Raw genomic sequence first — 12,709 nt, forward strand, 5'->3', positions numbered from 1 at the left:
ATTAAGGTCCTGGAGTGGCCTAGCCAGTCTCCAGAACTTAATCCCATTGAATATCTGTGGAGGGAGCTGAAGGTTCGAGTTGCCAAATGTCAGCCTCGAAACCTTAATGACTTGGAGAAGATCTGCAAAGAGGAGTGGGACAAAATCCATCCTGAGATGTGTGCAAACCTGATGGCCAACTACAAGAAGCGTCTGACCTCTGTGATTGCCAACAAGGGTTTTGCTAAGTCATGTTTTGCAGAGGGGTCAAATACTTATTTCCCTCATTAAAATGCAAATTCTTTTATAACATTTTTGACATGCGTTTTTCTGGATTTATTTGTTGTTATTCTGTCTCTCACTGTTCAAATAAACCTACCATTAAAATTATAGACTGATCATTTCTTTGTAAGTGGGCAAACGTACGAAATCAGCAGGGGATTTAATACTTTTTCCCCCCACTGTAACTACTGATTCAAGGGTTTTTCTTTATTTTCTACATTGTAGAATAAAAGTGATGACTTTAAAACTATGAAATAACACATATGGAATCATTTAGTAACAAAAAAGTGTTGAACAAATCATAATTTTTTTTTATTTTAAATTCTTCAAAGGAGCCACCCTTTGCCTTGATGACAGTTTTGCACACCCTTGGCATTCTCTCAACCTGGAATGCTTTTCCAATAGTTTTGAAGAAGTTCCCACATATGCTGAACACTTTTTGGCTGCTTTTCCTTCCCTTTGCAGTCCAACCATCTCAATTGGTCGGGTGATTGTGGTCGGGTGATTGTGGAGGCCAGGTCATCTGATGCAGCACTCCCATCACTCTCCTTCATGGTCAAATTACCCTTACACAGCCTGGTGGTCTGTTGGGTCATTGTCCTGTTGAAAAACAAATGATAGTCCCACTAAACACAAACCAGATGGGATGGTGTATCGCTGCAGAATGTTGTGGTAGCCATGCTGGTTAAGTGTGCCTTGAATTCTAAATAAATCACAGACAGTGTCACCAGCAAAGCACCCCCACACCATCACACCTCCTCCTCCATGCTTCTCGGTGGGAACTACACATGCGGAGATCATCCATTCACCTACTCTGCGTCTCACAAAGACACGGCAGTTTGAACCAAAAATCTCAAATGTGCTCATCAGACCAAAGGACAGATTTCCACCGGTCTAATGTCATTTGCTCGTGTTTCTTGGTCCAAGTAAGTCTCTTCTTCTTATTGGTGTCTTTTAGTAGTGGTTTCTTTGCAGCAATTTCACTATGAAAGCCTTGATCGTGCAGTCTCCTCTGAACAGTTGATGTTGAGATATGTCTGTTAGAGGCAACTCTGGGTCTTCCATTCCCGTGGCGGTCCTCATGAGAGCCAGTTTCACATAGCACTTGATGGTTTTTGCGACTGCACTTAAAAAACTTTAGATATCCCAACAGACTTGCAAAAACTATAGTTTGTTAATTAACAAGAAATTTGTGGAGTGGTTGAAAAACGAGTTTTAATGACTCCAACCTAAGTGTATGTAAACTTCCGACTTGAACTGTATATAAATTACCGTTCAAAGTTTGGGGTCACTTAGAAATGTCCTTGTTTCTGAAAGAAAGGCAATTTTTTTTGTCCATTAACCTGTTATGGCTAGGGGGCAGTATTTTCACGGCCGGATAAAAAACGTACCCGATTTAATCTGATTATTACTCCTGCCCAGAAACTAGAATATGCATATAATTATTAGCTTTGGATAGAAAACACTCCAAAGTTTTTAAAACTGTTTGAATGGTGTCTGTGAGTATAACAGAACTCATTTGGCAGGCCAAAACCTGAGAAGATTCCATGTAGGAAGTGCCCTGTCTGACAATTTCTTGGCCTTCTTGATTATCTCTATCCATTACAGGGGATCTCTGCTGTTACGTGACACTTCCTACGGCTCCCATGGGCTCTCAGAAGGTGGCAAAAAGCTGAATCGTGGCTTTCCAGGCTCTGGCTGAAAAAAGTAGCGCGTTTGGATAGTGGCTGGTCACAGTACTGTGAGACTCAGGCGCGTGCCCGCGTCGACCCCATGCTTTGTTTTTTCTCGTCTGTTTACCTAAACGCAGATTCCCGGTCGGAATATTATCGCTTTTTTACGAGAAAAATTGCATAAAAATTGATTTTAAACAGCGGTTGACATGCTTCGAAGTACGGTAATGTAATATTTAGAAATCTTTTGTCACGAAATGCGCCATGCTCGTGACCCTTATTTACACTTCGGATAGTGTCTTGAACGCACGAACAAAACACCGCTATTTGGATATAACAATTGATTATTTTGAACCAAACCAACATTTGTTATTGAAGTAGCAGTCCTGGGAGTGCATTCTGACGAAGAACACCAAAGGTAATCAAACTTTTCTAGTAGTAAATCTGACTTTGGTCTGGGCTAAACTTGGTGGGTGTCTAAATAGCTAGCCGTGATGGCTGGGCTATCTACTCAGAATATTGCAAAATGTGCTTTCACCGAAAAGCTATTTTAAAATCGGACACCTCGATTGCACAAAGGAGTTCTGTATCCATAATTCTTAAAATAATTGTTATGTTTTTTGTGAACGTTTATCGTGAGTAATTTAGTAAATTCACCGGAGGTTTGCGGGGGTATGCTAGTTCTGAACGTCACATGCTAATGTAAAAAGCTGGTTTTTGATATAAATATGAACTTGATTGAACAAAACATGCATGTATTGTATAACATAATGTCCTAGGTGTGTCATCTGATGAAGATCATCAAAGGTTAGTGCTGCATTTAGCTGTGGTTTTGTTTTTTGTGACATTATATGCTAGCTTGAAAAATGGGTGTCTGATTATTTCTGGCTGGGTACTCTGCTGACATAATCTAATGTTTTGCTTTCGCTGTAAAGCCTTTTTGAAATCGGACAGTGTGGTTAGATAAAGGAGAGTCTTGTCTTTAAAATGCTGTGAAATAGTCATATGTTTGAAAAATTGAAGTTTTTGTATTTTTGAGGAATTTGTAATTCGCGCCACGCCTATCATTGGATATTGGTGCAGGTGTTCCGCTAGCGGAACATCTAGATGTAAGAGGTTATTAAAATAACATCAAATTGATCAGAAATACATTGTAGACATAGTTAATGTTGTAAATGACTATTGTAGCTGGAACTGGCTGATTTTTAATGGAATATCTACATAGGCGTAGAGGCCATTTATCAGCAACCATCACTCCTGTGATGAAATGGCATTTTGTGTTAGCCAATCCAAGTTTATCATTTTAAAAGGCTAATTGATCATTAGATAACCCTTTTGCAATTATGTTAGCACAGCTGAAAACTTGTGTTGCTGATTAAAGAAGCAATAAAACTGGCCTTTAGACTAGTTGAGTATCTGGAGCAACAGCTTTTGTGGGCTCGATTACAGGCTCAAAATTGCCAGAAAAAACGGACTTTCTTCTGAAACTCTTCAGTCTATTCTTGTTCTGAGAAATGATGGCTATTTCCATGCGAGAAATTACCAAGAAACTGAAGATCTCGTACAACGCTGTGTACTACTCCCTTTACAGAACAGAGCAAATTGGCTCTAACCAGAATAGAAAGAGGAGTGGGAGGCCCCGGTGCACAACTGAGCAAGAGGACAAGTATATTAAGTGTCTAGTTTGAGAAACAGATGCCTCACAAGTCCCCAACTGGCAGCTTCATTAACCTGTTATGGCTAGGGGGCAGTATTTTCACGGCTGGATAAAAAACGTACCCGATTTAATCTGATTATTAGTCCTGCCCAGAAACTAGAATATGCATATAATTATTAGCTTTGGATAGAAAACACTCCAAAGTTTCTAAACCTGTTTGAATGGTGTCTGTGAGTATAACAGAACTCATTTGGCAGGCCAAAACGTGAGAAGATTCTGTACAGGAAGTACCCTGTCTGACCATTTCTTGAACTTCTTTGCCATCTCTATCCATTACAAAGGATCTCTGCTCTAACGTGACACTTCCTACGTCTTCCATGGGCGCTCAGAGCCCGGGAAAAAGCTGAATGACGTAATTCAAAGCCCTGGCTGAAACACACGAGCGCTTTTGCTAAGTGGTCTATCAGAGGACAAAGGGCTTAGGCTCGTGCACTGTGCCGCCCCCGTCTTTGTGTTTTTCCCTCTATTTGCCGAAACACAGATTCCCGGTCGGAATATTATTGCTTTTTTACGAGAAAAATTGCATAAACATTTATTTTAAACAGCGGTTGACATGCTTCGAAGTACGGTAATGAAATATTTAGAAATCTTTTGTCACGAAATGCGCCATGCGCGCGACCCTTATTTACCATTCGGATAGTGTCTAGAACGCACGAACAAAACGCCGCTATTTGGATATAACAATGGATTATTTTGGACCAAACCAACATTTGTTATTGAAGTAGAAGTCCTGGGAGTGCATTCTGACGAAGAACAGGAAAGGTAATAACATTTTTGTTACAGTAAATCTGATTTTGGTGAAGGCTAAACTTGCCGGGTGTCTAAATAGCTAGCCCTGTGATGCCGGGCTATCTACTGAGAATATTGTAAAATGTGCTTTCACCCGAAAAGCTATTTTAAAATCGGACATATCGAGTGCATAGAGGAGTTCTGTATCTATAATTCTTAAAATAATTGTTCTGTTTTTTGTGAACGTTTATCGTGAGTAATTTAGTAAATTCACATGAGGTTTGCTAGTTCTGAATGTCACATGCTAATGTAAAAAAGCTGGTTTTTGATAGAAATATGAACTTGATTGAACAAAACATGCATGTATTGTATAACATAATGTCCTAGGGTTGTCATCTGATGAAGATCATCAAAGGTTAGTGCTGCATTTAGCTGTGGTTTTGTTTTTTGTGACATTATATGCTAGCTTGAAAAATGGGTAGTCTGATTATTTCTGTCTGGGTACTCTGCTGACATAATCTAATGTTTTGCTTTCGCTGTAAAGCCTTTTTGAAATCGGACAGTGTGGTTAGATTAACGAGAGTCTTGTCTTTAAAATGCTGTAAAATAGTCATATGTTTGAAAAATGGAAGTTTTCGGATTTTAGAGGAATTTGTATTTCGCGCCACGCCCATCATTGGATATTGGAGCAGGTGTTCCGCTAGCGGAACGTCTAGATGTAAGAGGTTAAGGTGCCCCAAAGCTTTTTACTATCATTCTTTATATCATTTATCTTTGTTTCATAGTGTAGTTTCTTTTTATTTAGTTAAGTCACATGATTTCTTCATTTGCAGTACGTTTGCCAATCAGTTGGGCTGCCAGACTTAATTGCCATACCCTTTGCCTCATCCCTCTCAAACATAACATTTTTCAATTCCTCATCAATCCAAGGGGATTTAACCTTTTTTACAGTCATTTTACAGCTGTTTTTACAGTTCTTATTAGTAACTGGAATAAGTAGTTTCATAAATGCATCAAGTGCAGCGTCTGGTTGCTCGTCCTTACACACCACAGACCAGCAAATATTCTTTACATCATCAACATGTGAATCACTACAAAACACTTGTATGACCTCTTATACACTATATTAGGACCAGCCTTTGGAACTTTGGTTTTCCTAGAAATGGCGATTATATTGTGATCACTACATCCTATGGATTTGGATACTGCTTTAAAGCAAATATCTGCAGCATTAGTAAAAATGTGATAATAGATGTTGATGATTTCATTCCTGTGCTGTTTGTAACTACCCTGGTAGGTTGACTGACAACCTGATCCAGGTTGCAGGCACTGGTTACAGTTTGAAGTTTTAAAAATATACTTGTCTGTTGATATCACATACATTATCAAGCATTTCACAGGCCAGGTCATCTGATGATGCACTCTATTACTTTCCTTGGTCAAATAGACCTTACACAGCCTGGAGGTGTGCTTTGGGTCATTGTCCTGTCTGACCTTTAGAGTCTCTAGTACTGAGATGCAATGCGTTAGACCACTGCGCCACTCAGGAGCCTCACATCTTTGAAGTGCGCCTTGGAATTCAATAAGGTAATAGAATAGGTAAACTTTTCTACTTTGGGGGTAGTAGATTAACATAAACTAGTTGCATCTACAATATCGGCGTTGCATCTACAATGTGTCTGTCTTTACTTGTACTTCGCCATTGTGAGGCCTGTGAGAAGGACCCAATCACGTGACTGGCATTGGTTAAAAAGAATTCAGATCGTTGTGAGAGTCTCACCTTTACACGGAGGGGTCATATTAGTGTGTAGCCCAAACTGTTCGGATGCTACAGACAGAAGTTGGCAGATCGGCTGTACCGACTTCAGACGAGTCCCAAGGCTCTTCTAGGGTCGTAGAGCAAAACGGAGAACACTACCGTGTTTGTGAGCGTCTCATCTTTCCATAGAGGGGTTGTTCATAATAGTTTGTAGGCCAAACCGTTCGGACGCTACAGACAATTTTGTGAGCAGACCGATTTTCAGGATGTCTCATGGTCTGACAAACACTGCTCTAGCTCTGTCTCCTTTCACTGCAGATGCGGAAGGTTGACATAGGTTTATGCGGTGGATTGAGACACATCCAATGCAAAAAAAAAACAGTCACAGTATCTCTAGCTTAAAATAGCAGCTTTTTGTGGGGATTTTTTTTATTATTATGCTAATTAGATTTTCCCTGGCAGCAGGTAGCCTAGTGGTTAGAGCGTTGGGTCAGTAATCAAAATGTTGGTGGATCGAATCCCCGAGCTGAAAAGGTAAGAATCTGTCGTTCTGCCCCTGAACAAAGCAGTAACCCACTGTTCCCCGGTAGGCTGTCATTGTAAATAATATTTTTTCTTAACTGACTTGCCCAGTTAAATAAAGGTAACATTTAAAACTGTAAAAATGGTGTAACTGCCTAGTTTTTCCCTCTGATGGCTACAGGAAAAAAAGCGCGTGATGATGTAGCTTATTCAATTTGTTTTATTCGGTGGGTAATGAGCACATAACATAGCAGTAGTGTTAGTTGACTTGAAGGATTCTCTCCAGCAACATAAAACAGTCTGAGGAGAAAAGTCAAGGGGTGCAATACTGCTGCAATACAAGATGTCACTAAACACACATGAATGTAAATCCAGGTCAACATGAATTCAAACATCATTTCAATAGCTAGCTATGTAGCTATGAAATCCACCTTGGGGAACTCTGTTACACTGGGTCAAAAGACAGGAGCCCTGTACCAAATAACTGGAGTAGAGAAATGTGATTCATGTAGCTAGGTAGCAACCGATGTTGGCTGTGGAAATAAGGGCTCCTTTCTGCTGGTAGTGGCTTGCCTATGCGTTTGCCTACTCCTAGCTGTCTACGACACAGTTGCCTGATGAATGTTAGCCAAGGTCTTAGCTAGCTAGTTAGCTAGCTATCTAGCTAGCTGGCTGGGGTTGTTAATTACTAGCTAGCTAGCTGGGGTTGTTAACTACTAGCTTACTCGCCAGCCATCTAGCTAATGTAAACTCACTCACTTTTGTACATCGCCTTGGTCCGTACAATTGACCTTATTTTAGCGCCCCAAAAATGTAATACTTCCAGATCAACTGTAATGTCAATACCGTTGTAAAGCACAATTTCTCCCCTTTCCAACAGAATTCATGCCGAGACCTCCACGCTGCCCATTTCATCATGATTCAAGAAGGCAATGATCTCCGTCAGATCGTTTTAAAAATGGCGGGTGGGGATGCAAAACTAATGCGTGGTAGTGAGAAGGAGAGATGTGTGGGAAAACTGTTTTTTTCACTCGATCTGTCCAACTTATCATCTTATCGCCTCTAAAAATTTAAATAAAACACTATAAAGTGTTTATATAATGTGTCATTACATACCTATTTGAAGGTTTGTGTCAAATTTGAATCGGGTTTTTAGGGCGGTGCTGAAGTGATCTTCAGTGATGATGCAAAAAAAGACTAGGTATCCCCCCCTTACCCCCGTCGCTGTCCATTTCTTGTTTTTAAATTATGAGAGAAGTGCTACACCTGGTGGAGAGAAATTGTAAGACAGAAATAGTTGCTTTATACGTGCTGTACGTTACGGCATGACACGTCACGATGTAACAGAGGGTCAGTTTTTTCAACTTTTCTCCAATACTATAGAGCCATTACCATGTCGATCAACGCTTGAATAGAAACGTAGTTCACACCCCAGATTTTGAAGTCAACACAGTCGCTACAGTCCCATTAGTTTTCTTTGCAGCCTCGTTTGGATGTTGCGATTGCGCACATTTGTACGGAATGGGGTGAGTTTACGTTAGCTAGCTTCATCAACAAATGGAACTCCCAGACAAACACTAGTTAACTAGCTAGCAACAACCCTAAACTCCTGCTAGCTATAAATACCTTTTATTCATCCCTGCTGGTTAGCTGATATTAGCTAACGTTAACTAAATCAGTAGCTAGCCAAAAGTTAGCTGGCTAGCTAGCTAGCTCTCTACATTCAGATGGAGTGCAAAACATGTAAATGTACAACAAACATTAGATGTTCAGACATTAGACTTACTGTATACATTGTTAGCTTACCTTATCAAACCATGCTGCCTGCTAATTATCTATAAGCTATGTTTCAACTTTATTTTTAAAGATTTTTTTTCATTGAACAGTTTGAAATGATGTGCGTTCTGGCTCATTAATTCACATAGAAGTAGCCCATATCACTGTGGCGAACAATTTACGTTTGAGTCATGCTATGCTATTGTACGGCGTGGATTCGCTAGATGAGCAGGAAAATCTTCGATGAGAGCCCAACCATTTTTTACATTTACATTTTAGTCATTTAGCAGACACTCTTATCCAGAGCGACTTACAGTAGTGAATGCATACATTTTTTTTTGTACTGGCCCCCCCGTGGGAATCAAACACACAACCATGGCATTGCACACACCATGCTGGCATTGCAAACACCATGCTCTACCAACTGAGCCACAGGGAAGCACTCCCCCAGTGTTTCCCAAGGTCAAGTATGCAGACATTTGCCCATCTCCAGTCAGAACAGAACAGAACAGATACTAATAATGACTTTGTACATGTGTGCGTTCCTATCAAAATAGGTGCTTTATTACCTTATCATAATACAGTTTCTGTATATCGTGTAATGTCATTTCTACTGTAGCACACCGTATTTATGGAGCCTAATGTATTTTGTGTGGCTGCCTTTACAACCACGGACACGCAAGGTACTAATTTCATAACCTTTATGGTGTTATACACAATTGTTCTTATGTAGCTACATTCTTCTATTAGTTCTGTAAAACAATGCTAATGGTGTTAGCTTGTGTTATATCTTTTGAAGCTGCCCTGGCATTATCATGATCATTGCATTAGCCTGTGTATTCATTTGGCCTGTTTAGCATACTTCTGCCCCCTTGTGGAGCTCTTCAGTTATCATTCACAAGTGTCATATTGTCAATGCAACGTATTATTTTATGTTACTTCCTTATACTATTGTTTTATTGCTATATACTGATTGTATTTTAATTACTAATAGTTTTTCTTATGTCTGTACTTTCAGATACCACACACACAAACAATATTGAACATAATTTGCCCACATCATAACTGGAACTGGATACCTTTCTTGCTGAAGATTGAAGCCATGTTTTGTATGCTAGCAACATACTGTGAGAGGGATTGGGGAGGATGAGGGAGTGGAGAGGATGATGAGGCAGTGGGGAGGTGGGTGATATATTGTCAATATAATTGCATATTGGAGCTGTATTTGATTTGTATGTAAACTGTATGTCAAATTACAAAACACCTAGTTCAGTAATCATCTCACTTGTTAGCTGGCAGTGAACTATGCGGTCATTGAGGGCAGCAGTGTTGATCAGATGGAAAAATATTTTCTTATACCACTTGGTGGTTTTCCGAGCACATACAGTTGAAGTCAGAAGTTTACATACACCTTAGCCAAATACATTTAAACTCAGTTTTTCACAATTCCTGACATTTAATCCAGTTAGGATCACCACTTTATTTTAAGAATGTGAAATGTCGGAATAATAGTAGAGAGAATGATTTATTTCAGCTTTTATTTCTTTCATCACATTCCCAGTGGGTCAGAAGTTTACATACACTCTATTAGTATTTGGTAGCATTGCCTTTAAATTGTTTAATTAACTTGGGTCAAATGTTTCGGGTAGCCTTCCACAAGCTTCCCACAATACGTTGAGTGAATTTTGGCCCATTCCTCCTGACAGTGCTGGTGTAACTGACTCAGGTTTGTAGGCCTCCTTGCTCGCACACGCTTTTTCAATTCTGCCCACAAGTTCGGCCACTCCAATACGTTTACTTTGTATCCCTTAAGCCATTTTGCCACAACTTTGGAAGTATGCTTGGGGTCATTGTCCATTTGAAAGACTCATTTGCGACCAATCGTTAACTTCCTGACTGCTGTATTGGGATGTTGCTTCAATATATCCACATAATTGTCTTGCCTCATGATGCTATCTATTTTGTGAAGTGCACCAGTTGTGAAGTGCAGCAAAGCACACCCACAACATGATGCTGCCATCCCCGTGCTTCACGGTTGGGATGGTGTTCTTCGGCTTGCAAGCATCCCCCTTTTTCCTCCAAACATAATGAAGGTCATTATGGCCAAACAGTTCTATTTTTGTTTCATCAGACCAGAGAACATTTCTCCAAAAAGTATGATCTTTGTCCCCATGTGCAGTTGCAAACCGTAGTCTGTCTTTTTTATGGCGTTTTTGAAGCAGTGACTTCTTCCTTGCTGAGCGGCCTTTCAGGTTATGTCGATATAGGACTCGTTTTTACTGTGGATATAGATACATTTGTACTTGTTTCCTCTAGCATCTTGACAAGGTCCTTTGCTGTTTTTCTAGGATTGATTTGCAATTTTCGCACCAAAGTACATTCATCTCTAAGAGACAGAACGCGTCTCCTTCCTGAGCGGAATGACGGCTGCATGGTCCCATGGTGGTTATACTTGCGTACTATTGTTTGTACAGATGAACGTGGTACCTTCAGGGTTTGGAAATTTCTCCCAAGGATGAACCAGACCTGTGGAGGTCTACAATTAATTTCTGAGGTCTTGGCTGATTTCTTTTGATTTTCCCATGATGTCAAGCAGAGGCACTGAGTTTGAAGGTAGGCCTTGCAATACATCCACAGGTACACTTCCAAGTGACTCAAATGATGTCAATTAGCCTATCAGAAGCTTCTAAAGCCATGACATAATTTTCTGGAATTTTCCATGCTGTTTAAATTCACAGTCAACTTAGTGTATTTAAACTTCTGACCCACTGGAATTGTGGTACAGTGAATTATAAGTGAAATAATTTGTCTGTAAACAATTGTTAGAAAAATTACTTGTGTCATGCACGAAGTAGATGTCCTAACCAACTTGCGAAAATTCTAGTTTGTTAACAAGAAATTTGTGGAGTGGTTGAAAAACGAGTTTTAATGACTCCAACCTAATTGTGTGTAAACTTCCGACTTCAACTGTACCATAAAGCTGTTAGTCATGTCTGCCATATCCACTGCCCCCACCAGCATCTTCAGAGGGACCTGGGACTTCGTCGGTGGGCAAGGGGTCCTCAGATTCAGGGTTCTCAATATCCACAAATTTGGAGGCAGCTCCACTGTCACTTTCAGAATCGGATTCCTCACTTTCGTATTTAGACTCATTCAGAATTTACAAAAATCTCCAGATTTTTCTGCATTTCCACTATCTACACACAGTACCAGTCAAATGTTTGGACACACCTAATCATCCCAGGTTTTTTCTTAATTTTTACTATTTTCCTCATTGTAGAATAATAGTGAAGACATCAACACAATGAAATAACACATATGGAATCATGTAGTAACCAAAAAAGTGTTAAACAAATATAAATATATTTTATCTTTGAGATTCTTTAAAGTAACCACAGCTTTGATGACAGCTTTGCACACACTTGGCATTCTCTCAACCAGCATGAGGTAGTCACCTGGAATGCAATTCCATTAACAGGTGTGCCTTGCTAAAAATTAATTTGTGGAATTTCTTTCCTTCTTAACCTGTTATGGCTAGGGGGCAGTATTTTCACATCCGGATAAAAAAACATACCCGATTTAATCTGATTATTACTCCTGCCCAGAAACTAGAATATGCATATAATTATTAGCTTTGGATAGAAAACACTCCAAAGTTTCTAAAACTGTTTGAATGGTGTCTGTGAGTATAACAGAACTCATTTGGCAGGCCAAAACCTGAGAAAATTCCATGCAGGAAGTGCCCTGTCTGACAATTTCTTGGCCTTCTTGATTATCTCTATCCATTACAGGGGATCTCTGCTGTTACGTGACACTTCCTACGGCTCCCATGGGCTCTCAGAAGGCGGCAAAAAGCTGAATCGTGCTGCATTTAGCTGTGGTTTGGGTTTATGTGACATTATATGCTAGCTTGAAAAATGGGTGTCTGATTATTTCTGGCTGGGTAGTCTGCTGACATAATCTAATGTTTTGCTTTCATTGTAAAGCCTTTTTGAAATCGGACAGTGTGGTTAGATTAACAAGAGTATGTCTTTAAAATGCTGTAAAATAGTCATATGTTTGAGAAATTGAAGTAACAGCATTTCTAAGGTATTTGAATAACGCGCCACGGGATTCCACTGGCTGTTGAGTAGCCCATAGAGGTTAATGCATTTATAGCCAATCAGTTGTGTTGTGACAAGGTAGGGGGTACACAGAAGATAGCCCTATTTGGTAAAAGACCAAGTCCATATTATGGCAAGAACAGCTCAAATAAGCAAAAAGAAATTACTG

General features: G+C 39.8%; 1 protein-coding gene across 2 annotated transcripts in view; it reads left to right on the forward strand.

The window, feature by feature from the left end:
* LOC106603686 (HIC ZBTB transcriptional repressor 2) overlaps nucleotides 1-12,709 on the forward strand; it is a 98,088-nt gene that overhangs the window by 61,680 nt on the left and 23,699 nt on the right. Inside the window, exon 1 of one of the 2 annotated variants that reach the window (XM_045708260.1) lies at nucleotides 7,701-9,619. The exons of the other annotated variant lie outside the window; for it this stretch is intronic. The gene's annotated coding sequence lies outside the window, so the exon portion shown is untranslated. Of the gene's footprint in view, nucleotides 1-7,700; nucleotides 9,620-12,709 lie in introns of those variants that run through there. 2 annotated transcript variants of the gene reach the window in all.

This window comes from Salmo salar, chromosome ssa26 (genome assembly GCF_905237065.1).
Source record: "Salmo salar chromosome ssa26, Ssal_v3.1, whole genome shotgun sequence".
In the NCBI taxonomy this organism is placed as follows: domain Eukaryota; kingdom Metazoa; phylum Chordata; class Actinopteri; order Salmoniformes; family Salmonidae; genus Salmo; species Salmo salar.